The 23,253-nt window shown below is 42.9% G+C and overlaps 1 protein-coding gene across 1 annotated transcript in view; it reads left to right on the top strand.

The window, feature by feature from the left end:
- Window positions 1–23,253, top strand: part of LOC310762981 (uncharacterized protein) — a 104,558-nt gene that overhangs the window by 3,574 nt on the left and 77,731 nt on the right. The gene's annotated exons all lie outside the window — the stretch shown is intronic.

Genomic DNA, 23,253 nt, shown 5'->3' with positions numbered 1-23,253 from the left:
CTCTTTCTGCGGTCCCTTCAATTTATTTTTTACATTTCCTGCATATTCTAAATTAACTTAACTTATTCTTTTATTCATCTACTTTAAATATATTCTCTTATAAAACTGCGGGTTATTACAATAATCCTGCCAATGTCCTTATCTGTTTACAATTTGTTTGTAAATATTCAGTAAACCATTTCCATTATCAGTAGCGTTTCAATAAGGCTGGTGAAATTCCTCTGGGTGATTCCTCTCTCCCTAGTGGTTTTGCTGAGCCATTACAGGCTCAAGTGTATTCTTACCTCCATGGCTGGACAAGGGGACATGGACATGCCTTGTGGGGAAAGTCGTGAGGGGCTTGGAAATGCTGCTAAGAGTGAACTGGGGTCAGGGTGCAATGTCAGGACCCCATGCAGCCGTGCAGGCCCTGCTCAGCCCCAGTGGTGAAACCCTATGGTGAGAGTTGCAGTGAAGACAGCCAATGAGATGCCATCTTCAGGCTTGCAGGGCAATGAGAGCAGTGAGGGGGTGGGATGTGGGAGAATGATTCTACTCTATGTTAGTCATGTTCTTGTTAGTTTTGCAACCCCAAAGCTGGTGTCTTAATTGGCTAAGCTCGCTGTCACTCTTGCCTTGGGGCCAGAACTGGTAAAAGTTGAAATAATGGGTAGCTGAGGCTGTAATTAGCATGGTGCCACAACATACCTGACATGGAGACATGAAGCATGATCCTATGTATGGTTGCAGGGCCAGCTAAATACCAGTACATTTTGACACCTGAGGTGGACCACAAAATGGTGCCCTCTCTCTGCCAGCAAAGGAGGGGTGAGGGAAGACCTACCTCAGAAACAAGGGGGAAAAGAAAGATCAACATCAGGATCTGATCTACTACTAATCATCCAGATATCCCTCAGTAGATCCCAAACCACCTGGATGTAGATATTCAGCCTACTACTTATTTATTTGAGCCTTGCTTCTAACATTGAGTTGTGAGGGGCTGATCAGTTGGGTGTGACAGACAAGATTACTGCCTCGTTGAGAGATTGAGCTCTCCTGGCCTCTTTGAAGGACATATTTGTGTGACCACTGCTAAAGGAACTCTCTCCGGACCACCCTTCCCTAGCTTGGTGACCTTCAAATGTTTTCAACTGCAATGTCCATCAGCCCCAGCTAGCACAGTCAGAGATTATGGGAGCTGCAGCACAGGGCATCTGGAGGGCACCAGGATGAGGAAGAGAGGTGTAGATCTTGTGGAGTTGTAGCCACCTTGCTCCCTGGCATGCTCTGCTTCTGTGTGTAGGATTTTTTTGTTTGTTTGTTTTCAGTGTGGACCTCAGTCACAGGACCTCATGCATGCAGTCTAAGGTAATACAACCCAGGCACATGTTTACAACATTGCTGGGAATGAGGCTTCTGTCTCTCCTTTTGATGGGTTTCCTGAGCATATAGAATTTCAGAAGCAGAGAGAGTTCAAACATGGTGTGTTACTTTGATTTTAATGTCTTGTTTGATGTCTTTAAGCTTCCAGATGTTATGGGTTGTTGCTGAATCTTGTATAAGGGAAAATATTTCCCGGTGGACTTTGTCAGTTCTCTCATAGTCTGTGTTCAGCTCAGTACAGGGAAGGAGGGAGGGAAGAGGAATTCTATCCATTTTTTCCTGTTATATAAATTACTCCTTATTGACCTCATGAACAACTGCAGTACGACTATAAACCAAACAGGGCAAACTGGATAGGTGAGAGTGGAGCAGAAACAATTATTTTTGCTTGAAAGTTCTCGTTGGGGTTGTACTGATAATATTAATGTTCTGCCTATCTCCCATGTATGCAGATTTGCAAATCGTGACTTTAGGTCGGAAATGAAATCCCTCCTCTTGCTTTCTTGTCTTCTAGTTTTTGCAATGTGCTGCTTCTCCGGTTCCTCGTTTTAGATTGTTATCTTCTGTGTGTGCATAATTTGTTAAATAACTATAATCCGCAATGAAAGCCTACATTTCCTCTCTCTTTATGTTTGCCATCGCAAATCAGCACAGGACTAAACTAGTTATTATGCTCAGTGCAAAGCTGACCCCTACAAAACAGAAGCTGTAGGTCTGGCTCAGCTACATCTAGGTCAGAGCTTGGGGGCCTTCTTCGGACTGAAGGTCTCTTGGCCTTGCTAAATCACTGTCCCCATCACTAAATCATTGCCTTCCTGGACAGGCTTTGGGAAGGCTTTTTAGGCATTATATATGGACCAGACTTGCAATTCTTTAGATTTCAACTCCTCACCCCAAATCTTAAAAAGTTAATGCAATGGTGGAGGAGCAGGACAGTAGGCTTTTGTCAGTGGGTTCACCTCTGGTGTGTTCACTTCCCAACCTTTGAATCCAGTCCTGAATTCTCACCCTAGATGTACCACTATCTTCCCGCCACCCTCTTTCCCCCCACTCCATCTGGCCTAACATTGCAGAGTTGCTATTAAGTATTAGTAAGCAGGTGGAAGCGAAGAGTTCTTAGCAAAAAAATGTGACACAAGGATTTTGATTCTGCAAACCTCTCACCTGAGCAAAAGACTGTGGTGAACAAAACTAAGAATACATAGGTTGGGCATCATCTATGGTAGGGATGGTGAAGTTGTGGCCTGCATATGCTTTGAGATTCCAGCTCTCACACTCCCATCTGGCACGGCTAGTGGTCAGGGATGGTGGGAATCATAGTCATACAAAATCCAGAGGATTTCATGGCCCCAGTCTCTGACCTAAGAGGATGTTGAAGTGTAGGAATGAAAAAGAAGCAGAGCTGTTCTTGCTGGATCATGTCCAGCTTCCCAGTTTTGCTTACCATTTTGAAAAACCAATTAGTTAATAGCTATCCTAGAAGATGACAGCCGAATGTTCATGTTGGAATCATAAATCAGCCTGAATTCTTTCTAGGATGATGCTTTTCGCATGTAAACCACCTTGGGATTTTTCATGACAGATGACATAAATGGTAACAAATAAACAAATAAACAAAGACACACATCACAATTTAAACACTGGAATAACAGAATCCATCATGCTGTTGTTTTACGCAAGGATCCTCAAATGCAAAATCAAAGCTGGAAAATATTTCCTTTCATGTGCCACTAGAAACTATCAAAAGCTTGTCTGCAGCAGCAGCTAAATTATACGTGGCAAAGAATTGGAAATCTCTAGATATCCCACCAATTCGATCCATAATGAATGAGATCTGTCAGTCAAGCAAAAATTAACTGAATAACTCCCAAAATGAAAGAAACCCCCCACAATTGCATTTTTTAGATATATTGAGCCCACATAGAAAACAAGCTTTCCGGGAGCACACTAGAATCATGCAAATGTGTGTGTATATTGTAAGGTAAGATTAGAAAGAGTGAGAAGTAAACATCTTTGACAGAACCAAGTTCGTATTGTGTTTGCTGAGTTTAAGGAAGGGAGGGAAGTCATTGATCAGCATTGGCCATTCATTAGCAAAGCGAATGCAAAGAGGTGTGTACCACTTGCCATACTGAGTCTATAAACTTTACAAAATAGTCCCTATTTCCCCAACATTGGCAGAAAATTGGTCAAATCAACCTCAAACTTGTTTGGAAGTAGCTTAGAACTTTGCAAAGTTCAAACCAACTCTGAACAACATACAAATTACTTACTAGATAACAGAGCATGTTTGTAGCATTGAAGGTTCCAGGTCATCCCAAGGGTTAATTTGTCTTTAACTAATTCAGACATCATTGATTCAGGATAACATCAGTTATCCTACATCATTTTTTTGGGTGGGGGTGGGAAAATCATAGTTGATAGCAAACTTCTATGAGTACTGCATTAGAAAATTTGACACCCCCCCAATTATGTAGTGCATTTCAAGATCTGAGGGAACATTGGACTCAGCTACATTAGTCAAAAAATAACGCTTTGAATGAGTTATAAACAAGCAACACCAGATGGCACCAAAGAGGAAAATTAATTTCTATGTGATTTTTACATAGTGTTTTTTTCGTTATAACGATTTTATTTCTGACATATTCATAGCATTCCCCCCCCCCCCGTGTGTGGATCCACCCCTTGTCAAAAATTAACAATTTTACAATCCAGATAGTTTCTCATATTTTCTGGTGGCTAAACGCTGCCCTGTTTACTTCAGCGATTTCCAAGCAATAATCATTTCACTTCAGAAGCTCGTGTCATATTCCAGTTTAAACAATATAATATAAATGAGAAAAATGGCATGTGTCAGATCAAGCAGAACAGGGGGTGGCTCTTGTTATAATAGGACCTGACTGAATAGGTTGGGATTTGGTAAGTAATAGATCCTATGGATGAAATCTATTTTCCAATGACAATGCAACGACCAAAAAACAGTATAAGAACTTCTTATACAGTATTTTTAGAGGTTCTCAAAGTGAGAAACACTGTGTTGGATGGCTTGTTCTTTTGCAAGCCACCACATTTTCTTATTTTACATACAGTCAACCACTTAGGATGATATGTGAAGGGCCTCTGATTAAAACTCAGTCACTACAGTTGTTATTTTGTTATTATCCCCAAAAGCAGTAAGTGCACTGCTGCAGCATGTCACATACTAGAAAATGGGGAAATCAATTCATTTACTTTGTGTTGTGATGCACACCTACCTAATCTGCCCTTCCCAAGCCAATATACTTCAAAATTCAATTGTCTCCAAATTTTGCTATGAGGTTCTCCAACCCAAAAAATATACATGTGTCTGTGTGTGTGTGTGTGGGGGGGGGGAATAGGATACAAACATGCATTATACTAGGGGGAAATTGTTTGCATATGATAAAGGTAAAGGACCCCTGGATGGTTAAGGGGTCATTCCACATCAAATCAATGCAAAAAACAAGGGTTTTACCATCTCAGATTTTGATGAAACTTGGTATACACCTTTCCCTTATGGTTGAAAGAAACCCCCTTAATCCCCCCCTCTATCTCAAACGAATAGCACTTCAAAGTTTCATGAAATCTGTGTTTCTGTCCCTTTTGAGATCCTCTGCCTTGTGTGCATTTTTTTTTTTTTTTGCTCCATAACCAATGATCATATCTCTTTGAAATTTTACACAGAGCTCAATAACATGATGAGGATTTCAGGAAAAAATACACCAGCACTCAAAAGTTTTTATAAATGCCTTAAAAATATATATAAATGTAGGTTTTTTGTGGAAAAACTAGGTTTAGAAAACCTAAATTTTCAGCATGATGGAATCAAAAGTTTTTAATGGTGAAAATTATTGCAAAGACATGCAAAATGGGTCTCTTATGTCTTGTAACAAAATTTTACATTTTCTGGACATCATGGGGGGAAAATGGCTACTGGGTAAAACTTTCCTACAATCCATAGCTGTAATAGAAAAAATTAATGAAACAAATATGTTCATCTTAAAATCAAAAATAATATTGGTTATCGCAGATTGTTGTTTTTTTCGAAAGTGGAGACTTGCTTTTCAGTTTTCAGTGGGGTATTTAAAATGATGAAAATTGGCAATATTGTGAAATCAATCAGAAACTTTAAATGCTGACTTGTAAGGAAATAAGACAGGTGCCAGAGCGCACAGAAACAGTGTTTACTTTCCCGCTGCAGTGGTACCTGTTTATCTACTCACGCTGGTATGCTTTTGAACTGCTGGGTTGGCAGTTGTTTGCATATATTGAGACAAATGCATACAATTTTTCATGCATACTTTTTCATTTTTATGTGTATAAATGATGCAGCTTAAGAGAGCTCTTGTAGGCGTAGCAGGTGTAGCCCCTGGAGGAGACTTTTGAGAGTCCCATGGACTGCAAGAAGATCAAACCTATCCATTCTGAAGGAAATCAGCCCTGAGTGATCACTAGAGGGACAGATCCTGAAGCTGAGACTCCAATACTTTGGCCACCTCATGAGAAGAGAAGACTCGCTGGAAAAGACCCTGACGATGGGAAAGATGGAGGGCACAAGGAGAAGGGGACAACAGAGGACGAGATGGTTGGACAGTGTTCTTGAAGCTACCAACATGAGTTTGACCAAACTGCGGGAGGCAGTGGAAGACAGGAGTGCCTGGCGTGCTCTGGTCCATGGGGTCACGAAGAGTGGGACACGACTAAACGATGAAACAACAACAACAAATCCTTGGTTCTGGCCTTTATTTTCAGTGTTTTCTGTCATAGCATTTTCAGTACTGTCGTTCCTCAGAAGTTGAACAAAATCTGTTCCGGAAGTCTGTTTGACTTCCAAAACGTTCGGAAACCAAGGCATGGCTTCCGACAGGCTGCAGGAAGCTGCATCAGTCATTCAGGTTCCTAAGAACATTCACAAACCGGAACACTCACTTCCGGGTTTGAGGCGTTCTGGAGCCAAAATGTTCAACTCGCAAGGCATTCAACTTCCGAGGTATGATTGTATTTGCATTTGCAAATATTATTTGTTGCATAGATCTGAGTGTCTTTGGCCTTAAGCAATCAAAGTTTGATCTGGCTCACTCCAGGGTTGCATCTTTCTATCCTCTAGAAGTGGTTCCCGAGGCAAATTTTTTTTTTAAGGCAAGAAACTTCCCCTACCCCAAAATGACTTTCCCATATTGATTACCTGGTGGTTTTTGTGTGTGTGGAAACACAAAAAAATTCAGCTCAGCCTTAGATTAATGTAAGAACTCTGAATTCCGGCGATCTGCCTTCCCCATACTCAAGCTGATCTGTTATTTTGATCTATACAAAAGCATCATTCTTCTCTCTTGTGCTTATGAATATGTTATAAGTTGGGGCTAAATGTAATTATGTAAATGGTAGTCATTCGTTTGCTATACAGATTAATGTTCTGCCTCATCGGTATCCCAACAGGAAGAGGCAGAAGTTTGAGCTCCGCAGCTGCGCCTCTGTGTGGTGCTGCCTTTCAGCTAAAATCTAAAAAGAATGAAAGAAATTATTCTTCTTGCTTATTGTGATGGATTCCCCATCCCCTGCACACATACAGTAGGTGGTTAGCTACAGTTCACATGCATTGGAAAATTTTCACAAGTAATAATCAGTCTATTGTGAAAGGGTTTATTCTTCCTGAATATTATCCTTCAGCTCACAAGTTGAAGTTTTTGTTTTTATTTATTTTTCGCTTGTTTGTTTTGTTTTTTGCAAAACTGATGTGTTCTTGATGACCTACTGAAAGTGTATCAGGGACCACCAATCCTTCCCAGGTCACAGTTTGGGAACCGCTGTATTTGCTGAATAAAATGTACCATAATCTATTTGTTCTTGTTGACAAATTGTGCCTTGACAGCGATAAATCTTACTAATGATATCCAATGCCCTTTTAAAATGTGGCAGATTACTGAGTTGTTCTTGGTTTTGTTTTTATTACTTTGTGGCTTTATGTTGTGAACTGCCCTGAGACCTGCGGGTATAGGGTGGTATACAAATTTAATTAATTAACAATGCACTGATGCTACCATTAATGTGCTTTTAATGCAGGAAGATCTCTATTGGCACATACAGGTCTATATATCTATATCCACCCTTTTTTCCTCTTAGCACTGCAAAATGCACCTACCTGTTGTCATAAATATGTATATGCTATTTTACAGTGGAGCAAGCATGATATAAGCAGATGAATTCTACCATAACAAGAGCCAGATGCCCCAATGAGCGGTCAACATTTATTCTTATACCCTCATCCAGCAGAAGGGACTGTTATGGACCTACTGGAATGAGAAATTTGATATGAAACAATATGCTAATAATTACCTGCCCCAAGGTACATAGAGAAGCAGTTTCCTGAGTTTCACCATGACCTGTGTATGTGAGGTCATAATTTTATCTGGGGTTGTCTTCACGCATCTGGGAATTTTTTTCAAGAATCAACTACTTGCTTTTCTCTGTTGAATGTTCCTACCCCATTTAGCTTTCTTGGGCTGGTGAATACTTTGGGTTATATCTAACAGCATCCCTTTGCTGATGGAAGGACCTTTCATCCATTGAAGGTTTCTGTCAATGGAATGGGAAGGCGAGGCTTTTGACCAGTTCCTCCTGCAGCCACATCACTACCTTCCAAAGGGTCCCACAAGTCTCCGGAACACTTTGTAGGGTATGGATAGGAGGAACTGGCCAAAAATTAGTTCCCTCCCGATTACACTAATAGAAGCCTCAGCTGGGACAAAATTCCTTTCATCATTGGAGGGACACCATTAGATACAAAATGTTTTCCTGTAGGAATAGTAAAAAATGGAAGATGCCTGAGGCCCAGGTTATGTATGTCATTTTGCACTCTGTACTCTCCCCCTTCCTTTCCCTGTGCACCTTCTGTGCCCCCTGAAATTGGATGTTTTGGGGGGTCAGAGGTACCCCCAGAACAGCACAGGAGGGGAGGGGGATCACTCTGACAAGTCAATATGCTTGCACAGACATTTGTAATAGTGTGGCATTGAATTCCACCCATTTTTAAAAATAAATATATCTAAACAAACAAAATAATTGAAAAGGTTAAACTTTAAAAAGTGAGAACATGAAGCTTTCTTTTTCCTTTTTAGATTTTAAACACAGTAACAAGAGTGATATATTTATTAAAAGTGATTCAGCTACCTCATTGATTAATAGCAGAAAAAATAAACATGACATTTAACAAATGCCTCATAAAGAACTTCACTTAGTAAATACTTTTAATGAGTGTAATTAATTTTGCAAAAGTGAAATTTGTTTTAAAAATTTACAAGTCATTACAGAGTAAAAAATCGGCAGCAACTCATCATTCATTCACTTAGTAATTAATTGGATAGTGGAGAGAGACAAGTGTTTTACATGCAACAGGTACAGAAATGTCTCATTTCACTCCCCACTCTAAAATAACATTTCATGAAATCCCTGCAACTGTGCCCTGCATTGCAGAAGTGGTATGGAAGTACCTTTAAATCTACACATACCTCTTCCAAGAGGACATTTGCCTAGAGAAAGATGGCAGGAATACATTAGTAGTGTAATGAATATTTGAGACGGCTGCTCTCATGGAGCACCCTACTGGGTCAATTCAGCTGTCAGTATCATGTAGACTAAAAAAATGATGCTGTCATATGAGACAGGAGACCCAATGAGAAATGGATCCAGCTATTGAAGCATACTGGCTTGCATGTAGCATTTGTACTAAGGTGTAAAAGAGAGGACAAGGTGGAAATAATGTGCCCAATCCAGTAATCACAACTTTTCTCAAGAGTTCTCCTGAAAATCATTTCATTGGCACACAACAGGGTCAGAATCTGTTGCAGCAGGGATGAGCAGCCTATGACATCGGTGGCACAGAGATGAGCAGGAGATCTGAGATGCCCAGACGGGCGCAAGGATATAAACTCGGTCTGGTTCTGCCTGGCCTCTACCTTGTTTTATTGCTGTCCATTGCTCGAAAGAGGCAAAACCGCACTAAAGCACAGTGGTACCTCTGGTTATGAACATAATTCATTCCAGAGGTCTGTTCTTAACCTGAAACCGTTCTTAACCTGAGGTACCACTTTAGCTAATGGGGCCTCCCACTGCCATTGCGCCACCGGCGTGCGATTTCTGTTCTCACCCTGAGGTAAAGTTCTTAACCAGAGGTACTACTTCCGGGTTAGTGGAGTCTGTAACCCAAAGTGTTTGTAACCCAAGGTGTTTGTAAAACCACTGTACTATGTACTACATACTACAATCTGCACAGGCTGGCACTGACTCATAACTTGAACTTGACAGGGCACACAAAACAGCTTGGAATTCTTCATGTGCAGAGGCTGCACACCTACCTCTTCATACCAGTTGCAATCTGAAGGCAGAAAGAAAGAGCTGGACACCGTGTGTAGGTTGAACTATGGGCCACTTAATATAAACAAACCACCTACAGGGGAAAAACTATTAGTGGGGTAACTAACTATGACACACCAGGCAAAATGGTGAAAAGGCCATACTTTGACCATTTGTCTATGTGGCATTTTTTCATGTGTCAACAGCAGAAATGTGTCGAAGCTAATTCTCCCCTCACAGACCCTCCAAGTGTCCCTATTTGCAGTCCTGAATTTACAGAAGCCATCCCAGTTTCTAATTTGATCCTGGAATGTCCTGCTTTTCCTTAGGACATCCCTATTTTTATCAGAGAAATGTTGGAGGGTATGGAGTTATGCAATCTCCAAGACAAAGAGATAAGTAACTATATAACCTTTATAAGACATCTGAAGGCAGCCCTGTACATGTTTTTGTTGTTGTTGTTGCTATTATTGACATCCCTATTTTCACTGGAGAAATGTTGGGCAGGCCCCTTCCTTACTATGCTGATCTTGCCCAGCCTACAGTTGTGGCAAAATACTGCCAAAAAGTAAATGAGTAAGCAATATTTTATTGAGTGAAAGGCAAAGAACTGTAGCAGCAATGGCCAGAAGCCAATGAATGTTGGAAGGAAAAATTCATTTCTGGCCTTGTCAACCAGTGACCTAAATAGCTCTAACCCAAAGGTGGGTGGGAAACTCACAGGACCCCAAACTTTGTGGGTGAGGCCTTTTAAAGACCTTGACCACTCCTTCCCCTTGCGAGATCCCACAGAATGATCCCATCCCATGAGGTTTCACAAGAACCCAATAAGGAGGAGAAACTCTGTCTCCTTCACTGCTATCTGGGCAACATACTATCGGATGAAGTTACCCTGTGTTCAGTTGCACCTGGAACAAGGCTTCTTGCACAGCTGAAAATGTTTGCAAAAAAACCCTGTGACTAGTTTTTCCTCAGCTTTATGTGCAGTAAAATATTTCAGAGGTGGCCCTAGTCCAAAGTTAATATCCCCGGCTCTCTCATTTCCCTCCCCCACCCCTCGCTCTCACACAGACAATAAATGTCTTCTGATTGTGTAAAACCTCAGGCAATACGGATTATAGAACATGAGGCCAGGCTTCAGCCCATGACATGTAAAGCCTGCCTGAATGACAGGCCAACATTCTTCACATTCTGCTGCCAACCAATATACTGAGGCTATGATCTGGACAGCAGTGCTACCTATTGCTCCTTTTTGTCCTTGGCTGTTCCACAAAGAGCACCGATTTATTTCAATCAAGAGCTCGTTTGGACCTAGCAAAACCCACATCCTATTGTTTAAAAAGTCCAGATTTAGCAGTTGGTACATGGGCAGAGCTGCCAGTTGTATCAGAGTGCAGCTGATAGCTACTGGCTTAAATATCACATTTGGCATCCAAGGACTTAGGATTAGAAGACAAATGGCTGAACAGAGAGCTGGGAAGAAGTGGAGTGCGGGGGAGCTAATCGGATACAGAAACAATTAGGCCTAAAGGGTGGAAAAATGACTGATGCAATCCAGGAATGGAAGGGTGCATTTTAGGTAATTTAGAAATATCGATTGATTTGCATCCATGAAGATCTACTGTTACGTTCTCTTCATAATTATTATAATAATTGCAAATTGCAAATTTTCTTTTGAACTAGTTGGATTCGTACCACCACACACTTGTCATAGTTATATAGGCAGCCATATAGGCAAGTAAGAACTCTCTGGAAAAATGCCTGAAAGCTAGTATTTGATTTAAAATGCTCATGAACATTTGAAAATATACGAATGATATTGGTTAACAGAGGACCAAGCAGCCTTGCACTAGTTCTCTGCTCTCTGCCAGTGCCAGATTTATGTATAGGCTAAGTAAGCTGAAGCCTAGGGCCTCTAAATTTAGGGGGGCTCACCAGCCCGCCTGCTCCCCAGCAGGCAACCTCCCCTCTCCCCAAATTGCAAACCCAAGACTTCATGCGAGGGCAGGACAACTTGGGTCTCTAAATTTAGGGGGCCTCGCCAGCATGCCCGCTCCCCAGTGCCGCAGCCTCCCCTCTCCCAAAATTGCAAACCCAAGACTTCATGCAAGGGCTCTGGTGTAAAGCCTGGTGCACCAGAAGCCCAGAATAGCAGCAAATAAAATCGACTCATATGTCAGCGACTGATAAGACTTGTCAACCAGTTCTTCCAAAGTCTTCCTAAATTTTAAAGCTGCAAAATACAGGCCAAAAGAGAACAGGTCTGGAAAGAGTGAGCCACACAATGGGCACCACCAGTGAAAAGGCCCTGCTCTGTGTAGCTCCTGCCCTGTCATTTGATAGGATGCCCACTTGGCCTCCTTCTTGACATCTAATGCTCTCTATTGGAGTCTCCATGTCCAGTACAAAGACCATAAGAAGGGAGAGCAGGGACCTTGAAGTTCCCAACAGCTGTTAATCAAACAAGCAAGCCCACAGGTCACCTTTGTCACAGTCAGGACGCCTATGTCCTGGCCAGGCCTGCACCCAATCTTGTTTTTGTACAATCTTGTTTGTTCTCAGTGACCAAAATCATATTATCAACATATACAAGCAGAAAAGTTGTTTTCCTTCATTTGCAAGGAATCGTACAAAACAAAGAGGCACTAATAAAGAAAAGTTCCAGGGTGGCAACAGAAAGCAAACTAAAAATGCTTTTGCAGTTCATTAAAACTATCCAGCAATCTCAAGTTATAGGAAAACTGGTGCTATTACCAGTAATCCTTCTAGCTGGTTAATTGGTTTGGCAACTTCCATGCACATGATGTGTGATACTAATTATTTCCCCCAAGAGTTAAATTATAACTAATCAGAGGCAGCTACAGTTGCAAAATGGCAACAAAATATCTGTGAAAGGAAGAGGAGCAGGTTTGCTCAAGTGTGTCGCAGGTAGAAATACTGTTTGTAATGAAGTGAGAGCAGTAGTTGACTTGCTCAAATGAACAAAGAAGAAAGTTTTGAGAATTAAAATTCTAGATTAAAATTGAGTGCCTGGTATCTGGTGGGCAATCTCATACTTTTCTTTCCACACTGTGGCTGCCGACCAAATCACCTGTCAGGAGAGTTATGAGATTCCGGTGAGGGCCAGATGCCTTGTCAATCCCAGCAGGTATATAAGAGGACGACTGCCCTGGCTAGGCCTCTAGCATTAGCCTATAAACACTTGCATACAGTCTCTCTCCAAGTCTTTTCAGCACCTAAATTTTAACCTGAAGTTCTTTAGCCTCTCTGAATTGCTATTCTGTGTCCCTAAACTCACAGTGCCTTGGACACTAAGATCTAGCTTTGAGGGACTTCTGGCGGTTCCCTCACTGCAAGAAGTGAGATTACAGAGAACCAGGCAGGGGGGCATCTCGGTAGAAGAAGGAACATCCTCCCATCGGATGTCAAGGAGATAAGTGACTATACAACCCTTAGAAGAAGGCAGCTCTGTATGGGGAAGTTTTTAATGTTTAATGTTTTATTATGTTTGTGTATATGTTGGAAGCCACACAGAGTGGCTGGGACATTCCAGTCAGATGGGCAGGGTACTACTACCTTTACTACTACTAATACCGCCCTTGGATCTCTCGATGAAGGGCGGTATATAAATTTAATAAATTAATAACAATAAGATAAATAAATTCTGTGTCTCCTCTATTTAAATTTTCATCAATTTTATCATATTTCTTCCCTCTGAAAGCTGATGTGTCATGTGCATGTGAGAGGAATGCACCAAAATAGGGAATAAACAGTTGAAGAGACTCTCACATTGACTTAGCTCCGACTTCCAACTTAGCCCATCCATCTATCTCACCCACAAGACGCTTCCAGTATCAGCTAGCATGTAGCTTCCATGGTGCTTTAAAGACAACCCTGGACCCTCCTGTGGTTGGTTGGCAAGTGTGAGCAAACCTGGAGGAAGAAGAAAACTGATACAAGAAGCTCCCGCTGCTAACTCTTTAAACACAGTTTCTTCTTCGGGCTTTTAAAACAGTTAAAGAGATGAGACCAGAAGCCCCTTATTTATTTATTTAGCAGGTTTTACAGCTATAGATACTAAATAGAAGCCTGTGGAGAGGGAAAAAAGCATCTTGCTAACAAAATTTGTCCATGGCGAAGCAACTAAATTTTCGTTTTATCTGTCTGACTATTGATAAATATTCATAGGTCTATTAACTCAATCCCTGTGAGTTTGGGAATATCTGACTCCTCATAATTCAAGGTTCTTATCTCCTCTTCACCCCCCACATCATGAATCTATCCCTAATCAAAGCTCCGGCTTTCCCAAACACTATCACTTAGAAAACATCATTACAGCCCTGATACATGCTGATAGATGCTTCCTTGCAGCTTGCCAGTGGGCTTTCTCCCCTGCTTTCGTGATACAGTATTGAGAAGGATTGCTCACCTAATCTTTATAAAGCTCTGTGCCTCTATCTGAAGTTTCCATGCTCTCTTCCCTTGCATTAGAGTTCAGTTTATGCAAAGTTATAATATGAGCTTGTTGCAAATATTTTAATGTTGCATCAACAAAAATAATGTAGTAGTAGCAGCAGTTGTTGCTGTCAAACTGTGCTCTCGGAAATCAAGTTATTCCAGAAGGAAGAACTGGTGTCTTTGGCCTTGGTTCCAGGAGTATCCCAGGAGACTAAATGTTCCAACTTCTGCCACTCCTCGGGAAGGGAGAATAAATGGAGAGAAATTATGATATCTGAAAACGCTAGCTGTTTCTTTGGTTTCTCTATGTTTTCACTAGTATTTTCAGACTTTTACTTATAGTCTCTATGATACAACATGCTCTAAAAGGGGGGGCTCTCAGAATTATTTGTTTCTACTGATGTGGTTGTTCTGGTAGTGTTTCAAAGAGCAGATTCATCTAGATTGGACCAAAATGTGGCAACTTCCAAGATGAGCACAATGCCCTGAGATTGGCAACACTAGATTAAAGGGACCCCTGACCGTTATGTCCAGTCGCGGATGACTCTGGGGTTGTGGAGCTCATCTTGCTTTATTGGCCGAGGGAGCCGGTGTACAGCTTCCGGGTCATGTGGCCAGCATGACTAAGCCACTTCTGGCGAACCAGAGCAGCGCATAGAAATGCCATTAACCTTCCCGCTGGAGCGGTACCTATTTATCTACTTTCGAACTGCTAGGTTGGCAGGAGCAGGGACCAAGCAACAGGAGCTCACCCCGTCGCGGGGATTCAAACTGCTGACCTTCTGATCGGCAAGCCCTAGGCTCTGTGGTTTAGACACAGTGCCACCTGCATCCCTAACACTGGATTGGGAAGGAACTAAAATTCGAAGTCAGGATATTACTGTCCCTGCCCTCTCACCAGCAGGGACTGTGGATGTGATCCAAGAAAAAGGTGTGTCCTTTTTCCTGCCTAGGGTTCGAAATAATTAGGGAAAACCTTTAGGCCAGGCATGTCCAACACGTTGATCGCGATCGACTTGGGGAACGCTGACTGATTTTTGTCGATTGCAGGCAGAGAAAGAAAAGCCTTTCTCTGCAGCCTGGGATGCAGCAGCAACTGCTGCTGCCACCAGTCTCATGCAAGCCTGAGCCCCTCCTCCAGCTGAGGAAGCCGGCTTGCCTTCCTTTCCTGATGCCCACTTTGCACTACACTGGGGGGGGGGGGCTTGAGCACCAGTAGCGGGGTGAGGGGGACGCGGTGCCCTGAGGGAGGGCTGGGATATGGGTGAGGGGGTGTTCCCGCAGGGTGCGAACTTCGGGGTGGGGGTGATAACATGATTGGACTCGAAACGAAAAGCTCCAGAAGCAGGAAGACTGAGGTGGAGGGAGAGAGTGAGGATGCCGTGGGGGGGGGGGGAAGCAGGGAAGGAAAATCCTGGAGCAAGGAAGGAAGCAACTTGGAAGGGAAAAAGTTAACACCCACACACCCACACAGAAGCTGGCTCCTCAAATCTGTGCAAATCTAATATAAAAATATACTTTGGCTTTTCTCACTTGTTTAGTTACTTGTCCATCTAGTAACTATTTGGATCTGTCACGATGATATCCAAACATAACTACTGTATTTGTGAAATAAAGATTTATTTAGTTATTTAGTTATTTAGTTATTTCGTAAACTTAAATGCCTTCAGAGTTTTGATACTGCCAAGTTTTGATACTTGTTGGTAGATCGCAGCCAACCTGAGGTTGGACGTGCCTGCTTTAGGCCAATAATTGACACAAACTGATGCAATGCTGACTATATTAGTATTTATTGCTATGATTCATTATTTACCATTTACACTCCTATTTATGATTTTTATTTTGACACTCAGGATGCCACACATGGCTATGCCCTGGTTATTCTCACAAGAACCCCCTCAGGTAAGCCAAGTTGAAAGATAGTGACTGGTCCAAGCTTAGTGGGTTCTGTGGCTGAGTGGAAATGTGAACTCTGGATCCTCTGATCCCAGTTTATCACTCTGGCCATCTCACCCCACTGGCTCTTACTGTCCATAAGTTTTATCTAAGTGTGTTGATGGAGATTCCACTGTGATGTAGCAAATTAAATGTCTTCTGATCAGGGCTCAAATCTTCCCCACTTGAACCATGGCATCCACTGGGTGACTTTGGACCTTTCGCGATCTCGCACCCAAACCTCCCTCGCTGGTTGTTGAAGGTTAAAATAGGACAGTCTTATTTACATCACCCTGAATTTCTTGAAGGAAGGGTGACATACTAATGAACTTAATACTAACTCTGTCATTTAACATTGTGCATTATAACCGTGGTGTTTTGTTTTTAATGTGAGTAAATTGGATTCTGTTAGTTTACTCTAAGCCACCTGGAGTTTATATAAAACACTGGGGACACAACTTTATTTTCCAGATGAATACATAAGATAAACAAAGGCACAATAGGAATGCTTCTTGAGCAAGCCTCTTGCTGCAGAACGGATAAATTTGATATCTTCCTCATATACAAAGAATCCCTAATAGGGAATCTTTAGGGTTCAATTAGTCTACTTGCCTAGGCTTGTGTGTTATTAGAAACTAGACTGCTAAAACCTTACAGAAAAGCAGTTCAAAAGAACAAAAAAAACAAGTCAGACTTTCTTGTGTTAAAGCCCTAGGATAGTTTGAAGGAGAGAGATTCATTAGGGGAAGCTTTGTCTCTAAGTTCTCCAAAGTCATCTTCACTTCTGTTGCTTTTCCAGCTGCTGTCTGCCAGCCGGCATCAGGGAGTCTTCTAAAGGATTCATTCTCCAAGTCATTCCCCCAAATTCCGTGTGAGGTTCTTAAGGAAAGGTTATCACAAGTCTGAGGAATTAAAGTGCTTCACAAGGCATTATTGGCAGCCATGCAGAGCAGCAGTGAGTCGTGTATGTATGTGTGTATGTGTGTGTGTGTGTGTGTGTGTGTGTGTGTGTGTGTGTGTATTCTCTCTTTCACTGAATCCATCTAACTTGCAAAAAGCATTGAAAAGCAGGGGGAGGTTTTAAGGCTGAGTTCAGCTAGAGCTGGGCCGGGAATGCAATTTCCTATGCCATATCCTGCTCACCAAAGGCATCCCCTCTAACATTTATCCAGTGAAGTTGAGGAGGAGGAGTTTGGATTTGATATCCCACTATCACTACCCTAGGGAGTCTCAAAGTGGCTAACATTCTCCTTTCCCTTCCTCCCCCACAACAAACACTCTGTGAGGTGAGTGGGGCTGAGAGACTTCAGAGAAGTGTGACTAGCCCAAGGTCACCCAGCAGCTGCATGTGGAGGAGCGGAGACGCGAACCCAGTTCCCCAGATTACGAGTCTATTGCTCTTAACCACTACACCACACTGGTTGTCCTGTTCCACAACAACAACAAGAAGAACAACAACAACAGTTTTATTTTTTATACCCCGCCCATCTGATTGGGTTGCACCGGTCGCTCTGGGTGGCTTCCAACATATATAAAAACACAATAAAACATTAAACATTAAAAAGCTTGCCCATGCAGGGCTGCCTCCATGTGTATTCTAAATGTTGAATACTGTATTGGCCTTAATATAAGCATTACCCACCCACCCCCAATTCTGACTGTGAAAAGTTAAAGTGCGGCTTAAATTCACAACCTTACAAAAATTGGCTTTTACAATATCTCTGCTGAAACAGACATACCATAAAACGGAATGGGTGTGAGTGCCTGCGGAATTTTAAGGGAGTGGCTTTTATTCAGGTATTGTCTTTTCCCCTTTGGATTTTAAAGGTGCGGCTTATATTCAGGCCAATATGGTAGTTACTTATCTCCTTGGCTCAGGGATCGCATTAAGCCTATGGCATAGGTGCATCCACATCCTGGGGAAAGGCTTGCTGTTTCTTCAAGGGATTCCTCTTGTGCACATCCAATCTTCCAATCCAGATAGAGATGAATCAATATTTTTAAAAGCTCCCATTTATCCATATCCTGAGCAGGAATGTTTTGACTCACATATTTATCACAGAGGCCCATGATCCACTTAGCTACTGCTTTCTGCAAACTTGCCACAAACACAATGAGCTATATTTAAGACACTTATTCATAATACACCAGCATAGTTGTCTAGGGGCTGGACCCTGCTTGTTTCCAAAAGCAAACAAGTCTGGTTTGCATTGTGCCTTAGGGGCTCACAGCGCTTGCATGTCTGTCCTTACTTTTGCTCCTTCTCTTTCTCTCTCTCTCCTTTTCATAAGTGTCGTCCCTTACCAGTCAAGCATATCCTTCTACAGCCCTCTTTGCAGGTGATGCAAAATCATTTTGTGCTGTACAAGTGTTTTACATCAGACTACTCTCTGGGTTAGCTGGATTTCCATTAGCCCCGTTCTCCTGAGAGTGGAGCACAGCCTCTCAGTCACAGTTACAACTGAATCATGCGTGAAAGCCCAGGCTCACTTAAGCTTGGAGAACTCTGGCGTCCACCCACCCAGAGAATTCAAGTGCTGCTGGTGGTAGCAAAGGCTGGCCTCAGATACATCGACGCCCCTAGGAAGCATGTGAAAAGCAATGAAGGAGGGTGTGGGTGTGACACACATACATGTTCATAAGTTAGTTACAGGAACCTCAAGTAATGCCTTGTGCATGCATGTGTCAATGGCTCCAGTGCTAGGGGCGTAGCTAGCTGCTCCAGCACTCGGCGTGGCAGGAGCGGGGCGAGCCGCAACGATCTGCGCAAGGGGGTGCCACACAGGGGCACTGTGTTGATCCTGCCAGGGTGTCGGTGCGGCAAGCTGCCCACAGAGTCCGCCTGGTGGACACAAGCCCCATGCTGCCATTTCGGGCAGCGTGAGGCCCCGAGCCACTGTGTCACTCCCAGGAGAGACATGTGGCTCAGGCGCTGCAGGTCAGGCCCTGAGGTAAGTGCTGTTAGAATTCCTGCTCCATGATTGCAGTCATGGGATTTTTGTCTTTCACATGACGGTATATGTTTTGACTTCACAGAGTGGGATGTGACAGAAACAGGATGTTTGTGTTACTGTGTTCCGTGAAGTGGGACTATTGCCCTTTGTTCTTTTTCTCTTTGCTGTCTGATGCTAGAGAGAGAGGGAGCCATGTTGCAGTGCTCCGTGTGTGTTTATATGTAAATAAAGTAGATTAGCCAAAATGCTGAGTTGCTGAGGTCTGTTATGCAACTGTGCAAACTCTGTATCCCTAAGTGTGCTGGTGTCGGTTGGCATTGGTAGCTGTGATCTTTGGGCAGAAAAAAGCTTTTGAAGCTCCCGAACAATTGACCAGAGGGAGAGAACATGCCAGTTGGGCATGTGTCTCTGCCATGGCCCTACTTGAGTGTAGGCTGAACTCCTGACAAGTGCCGCCCTCCGTGGTGTGCCATTTTGTCACCCCCTCAGGGATAACACCCAGGGCGGACTGCACCCCCTTCCTATGCCCCTGTCCTTTGCTTAAACAGGAGATCTGGTAGTCTGGGCTTGGTTCACAATAGGAATTGGCCCAACATGAAATATTCCAATGCATTACAAATTGCATGCAATTTGCCTTAAAGTTCCACTACAGCACAGAGTGAAAAACACGATTCCGCACATGCCCAGTATGTGTCTTTAATTAAATCCATTTTCATCTCACTCTTGGACACTAACCATAGCTCACTCTGATCTAAGCAAACAGCCAGGGAAGCTGATTATGCCAAACTCTTGTCTGCATTTGCCACCATTTTGTGACAGGCTCTGCCGCTGCACCAACATTTTGTGACTGGTGGACCTCAGCGATTTTCAGCCATCTCAAACGAACCCGGGGTATTAGAAATTTAGAGAACCCCTGCTTTAGAGTATGCAACAGAGGGACTCTTTTTGAAGTGCTTATACGTATTACATTGAGACTAGCAAAACACTAATGCTCTAAGTTTCTGTTTTGTTGCTTGGTGTTCCCCAGATCTGCTCCCCTGAATTCAACCACTCTTGAAACACAGGTTCCTACTTTGAGTCACAATTATTATAGGGACCGTAGCAGCTGGGTGTATAGTGCTGAGGATTCTGTATCGTTTGCGTGCAGTGAATTTCAACGGTTCCGAAGGACAGTGTGCTTTCGTAAACTTTGTGAAATATCATTTTAGAGAGGTGCAGGTATATAACAGTTAAACATGCAAGAAGTGGCATAAAATAGAAAGTCACAGCAGGAGGGTAGAGATTATTTGAAGATGTTGCAGTCCTCTTTGCTTTCATTTGCATTGCTTACCGTAAGTGCGGAGGGGGATACATTATTGTTATTTTATTATTATTAAAGGGCATTTTATAAGCAGAAAGGGATGTGTGGCCTTGGAAGTTGGTGGGTCTTATCAGATTAAAAGATCAAGGGCTAATGGTTTTGCAGGAATTATTAGAGCTCTACTTTGCTTCCAACACATTGGTGGTTGGCTTATAGCCCTGATCAATGATATTTTGCAAGCCTTGTATTTTAAACCGAGCAAAGGCTGAAGGGCTAACCATTGTGGCTCAGCCCACTGGTTCATTTCCAAAAATGTTGAGGCACATTCAAGGGCCCCCTGGACCACTAATTGCCTATACCTAGGTCTCAAAAGGTATCTCCACTGATGTATTGTGGGCTTTGTATGGTCCATTGGATGTGGCCTGGCTATCTCTTCATAGCTCTCTGTGCAGCTCAGTTGACAAATCACTGGAAGTGGAAAGTTAATGACTACTGTTCCCATCAGCAGGTCAAACCAGTAGTGGCACTAGCCATAGGTGGCCCTACCATTGGACTCATGTCAGAGATGCTGGAGGACAGGGAGTGGTGGCAAGGTATTGGAGTTGTGCTGGCCACACTGCCTACCCAGCAGCCCATTGGCTAATGTGCTGCATTCAGGTATAGTGAAAGCATCCATTGTTGAAGCAGGATTAAATTGCCAGTAGTGGGGGGTGCCATTTTGTCCTTTGCCTCAGGCAGCAAATTGCCTTGGGCTGGCCCGATTTTCCTGGGGAACAATTCTCCTGAGGCTTAGTCTTGATCTGAGGGCATTGCATAATCCTAGAGCGACAATAAAGACCTAGAAGAGAGACTGTGCAGGTGGACTGCAGATGAGTGATTACTTCACCCTGACATTCATGTGTTATTTCTTCAGCCTGTGTACAAATAGGCACAGCTGGGGAAGATGGCTGAAAAAATAATTGTACACTATTGCAAATAATAACCAGATGTTGCCTCTGATCTACTTCAGCTTTCTATGAGTAAATAAATTAATATCTGTGCTGTCTAATAAAATATGGACAAGAAGAAATGAGAATTGAGTTCATTGAAGGCACTGCGTTAAAAAATTAATTAGGGCTGTGCAGGTTGTAAATCACAGATCATTCTGCAGTGCTTTGCATGAAAAGGGAGATATGCTTAGAAAGGTCTGTAGGGACGCGGTGAAATACTACCAATCCCAGAAGACAAAATGTGGCCTCTGGAATAGAACACTGGTAACTCTGGGGATTTTTTTTTAAAAAAAATCATTATTATTTTCAATTAAGAGCCGGTTCCTTGGTCTCAAAGATGTTTGCAGAACCTGAAAGCATGTGAGCATATTTAAAGTAAGCAATAGAGCTGGAAGAAAACACTGCAGAAATCTGAAATTTCCTCAAAATGTCTCTTGCATTTTGGACACTTGTAAATCTTGCTTTTAACAACTTAGTTTCCAGGGAAGCTTAAAAACAACAACCCCAAAAGGATGCATTGGCAGATATAATTATGTGCCAGCTTGTAAAGTCTAATACTTTTACATACAGACTAAAAAATGTTCAACCATATCTAAAATTGGGAATCGGGTTTATTTGTTTTGTGTGTTTGTGTGTGCGCCAGGGAATATATAAATTCAAATTGTAGTTGCATTTCAGGGAAGGTATCGCTTTACTTCACAGCAGAATATCATGTTTGAAAGTGGTTGGTTATGCACAGGACTCCCTTTGATGAGGATGATGAATGGAACCATGTGAGCAGACAGGCCTTTAAGGTATTCCATAGCTACCAATGCTAAAGGCTTTCCTGCTGGGATGCAGTCAGTCTACAGCAGCAAATGTGTTTGTGTGTGTTAGGAATGACTTCAATATTCCGCCATGGTGAAAACCAAATGGTGAAAAAGAGGAAGAGCAAAAGACAGGTGAACCTCCTTTTCTAATGCACTGCAAGATTCACACCAGCAGGGTAGAAGGTGGGCAGCAGCAGAACAAGCCAATCAGGTGCCTGGGGCAGTGCGCATGCCCTGCACCCAGGGGCAGGGCCAGCCGCCCATGGGGGCGAGGTGAGCCAGGGCAGGATGTTCTGCAGAGCCTCCAAGGAGTTGCCTGCCTCCTCCCCCTCAGCTGCCCTACAGCTGAGGGGGAGGCGGCGGGTGGACCGTATGGGCAGCACGGAGCCTGCAGGCACTCAAGCCACCGCATCACTCCCAGGAGAGATGCATGGCTCAGGCATGCTGCAGGCCCCGTGGTGAATGCCACCCGCCATTTTGTCACCCCCCAGTGGTGACACCCGGGGTGACCCGCCCCCACCCCCATTCCTCCACACTGAAGGTGGGTGGGTATTTTTCCTTTCCCTTCCCTTCATTTATTAAAAAAAGAAAACAAATACCAGTTTGTTTTCGTGAAGCACCACCTCCAGAGTGGACTAGTTTGTCCTCTGTTCCTATGGCATGTCAGGCGATATAAGGACTGTTGATCCTATGGTTCAGAATGCTTCAGAATGAGTCTTCTTTGCTCGCTCTACCTCTGAATCTACCTCCTCCTCTGGGGAGGAAGGGAAAGGAGAATGTTAGCCACTTTGAGACTCCTTCGGGTAGTGATAAAGCGGGATATCAAACCCAAACTCTTCTTCTTCACCCTTAGACATCCACCCAGGGACCTTAGAATTGCAGCCTAAGTATCATCATCTAGAAGTCAATGAAGAGCTACTCTAACTCTTAGGAAATTATTAAACAACAAAGTCATATCAAACTTTCAAAAACGTATTCATGAAAAAAGTATTGAATTAAAATATGAAAAAGGACAATAATACCCAATAATATTTGAATAATAGTGTGAATGATAGTTTGTCCTTGTTAAGAGTTGGAAC

Source organism: Podarcis filfolensis, assembly GCF_964270895.1.
Source record: "Podarcis filfolensis genome assembly, chromosome: 5".
NCBI lineage: Eukaryota > Metazoa > Chordata > Lepidosauria > Squamata > Lacertidae > Podarcis > Podarcis filfolensis.
This window is presented reverse-complemented; position numbering and strand designations above follow the sequence as displayed.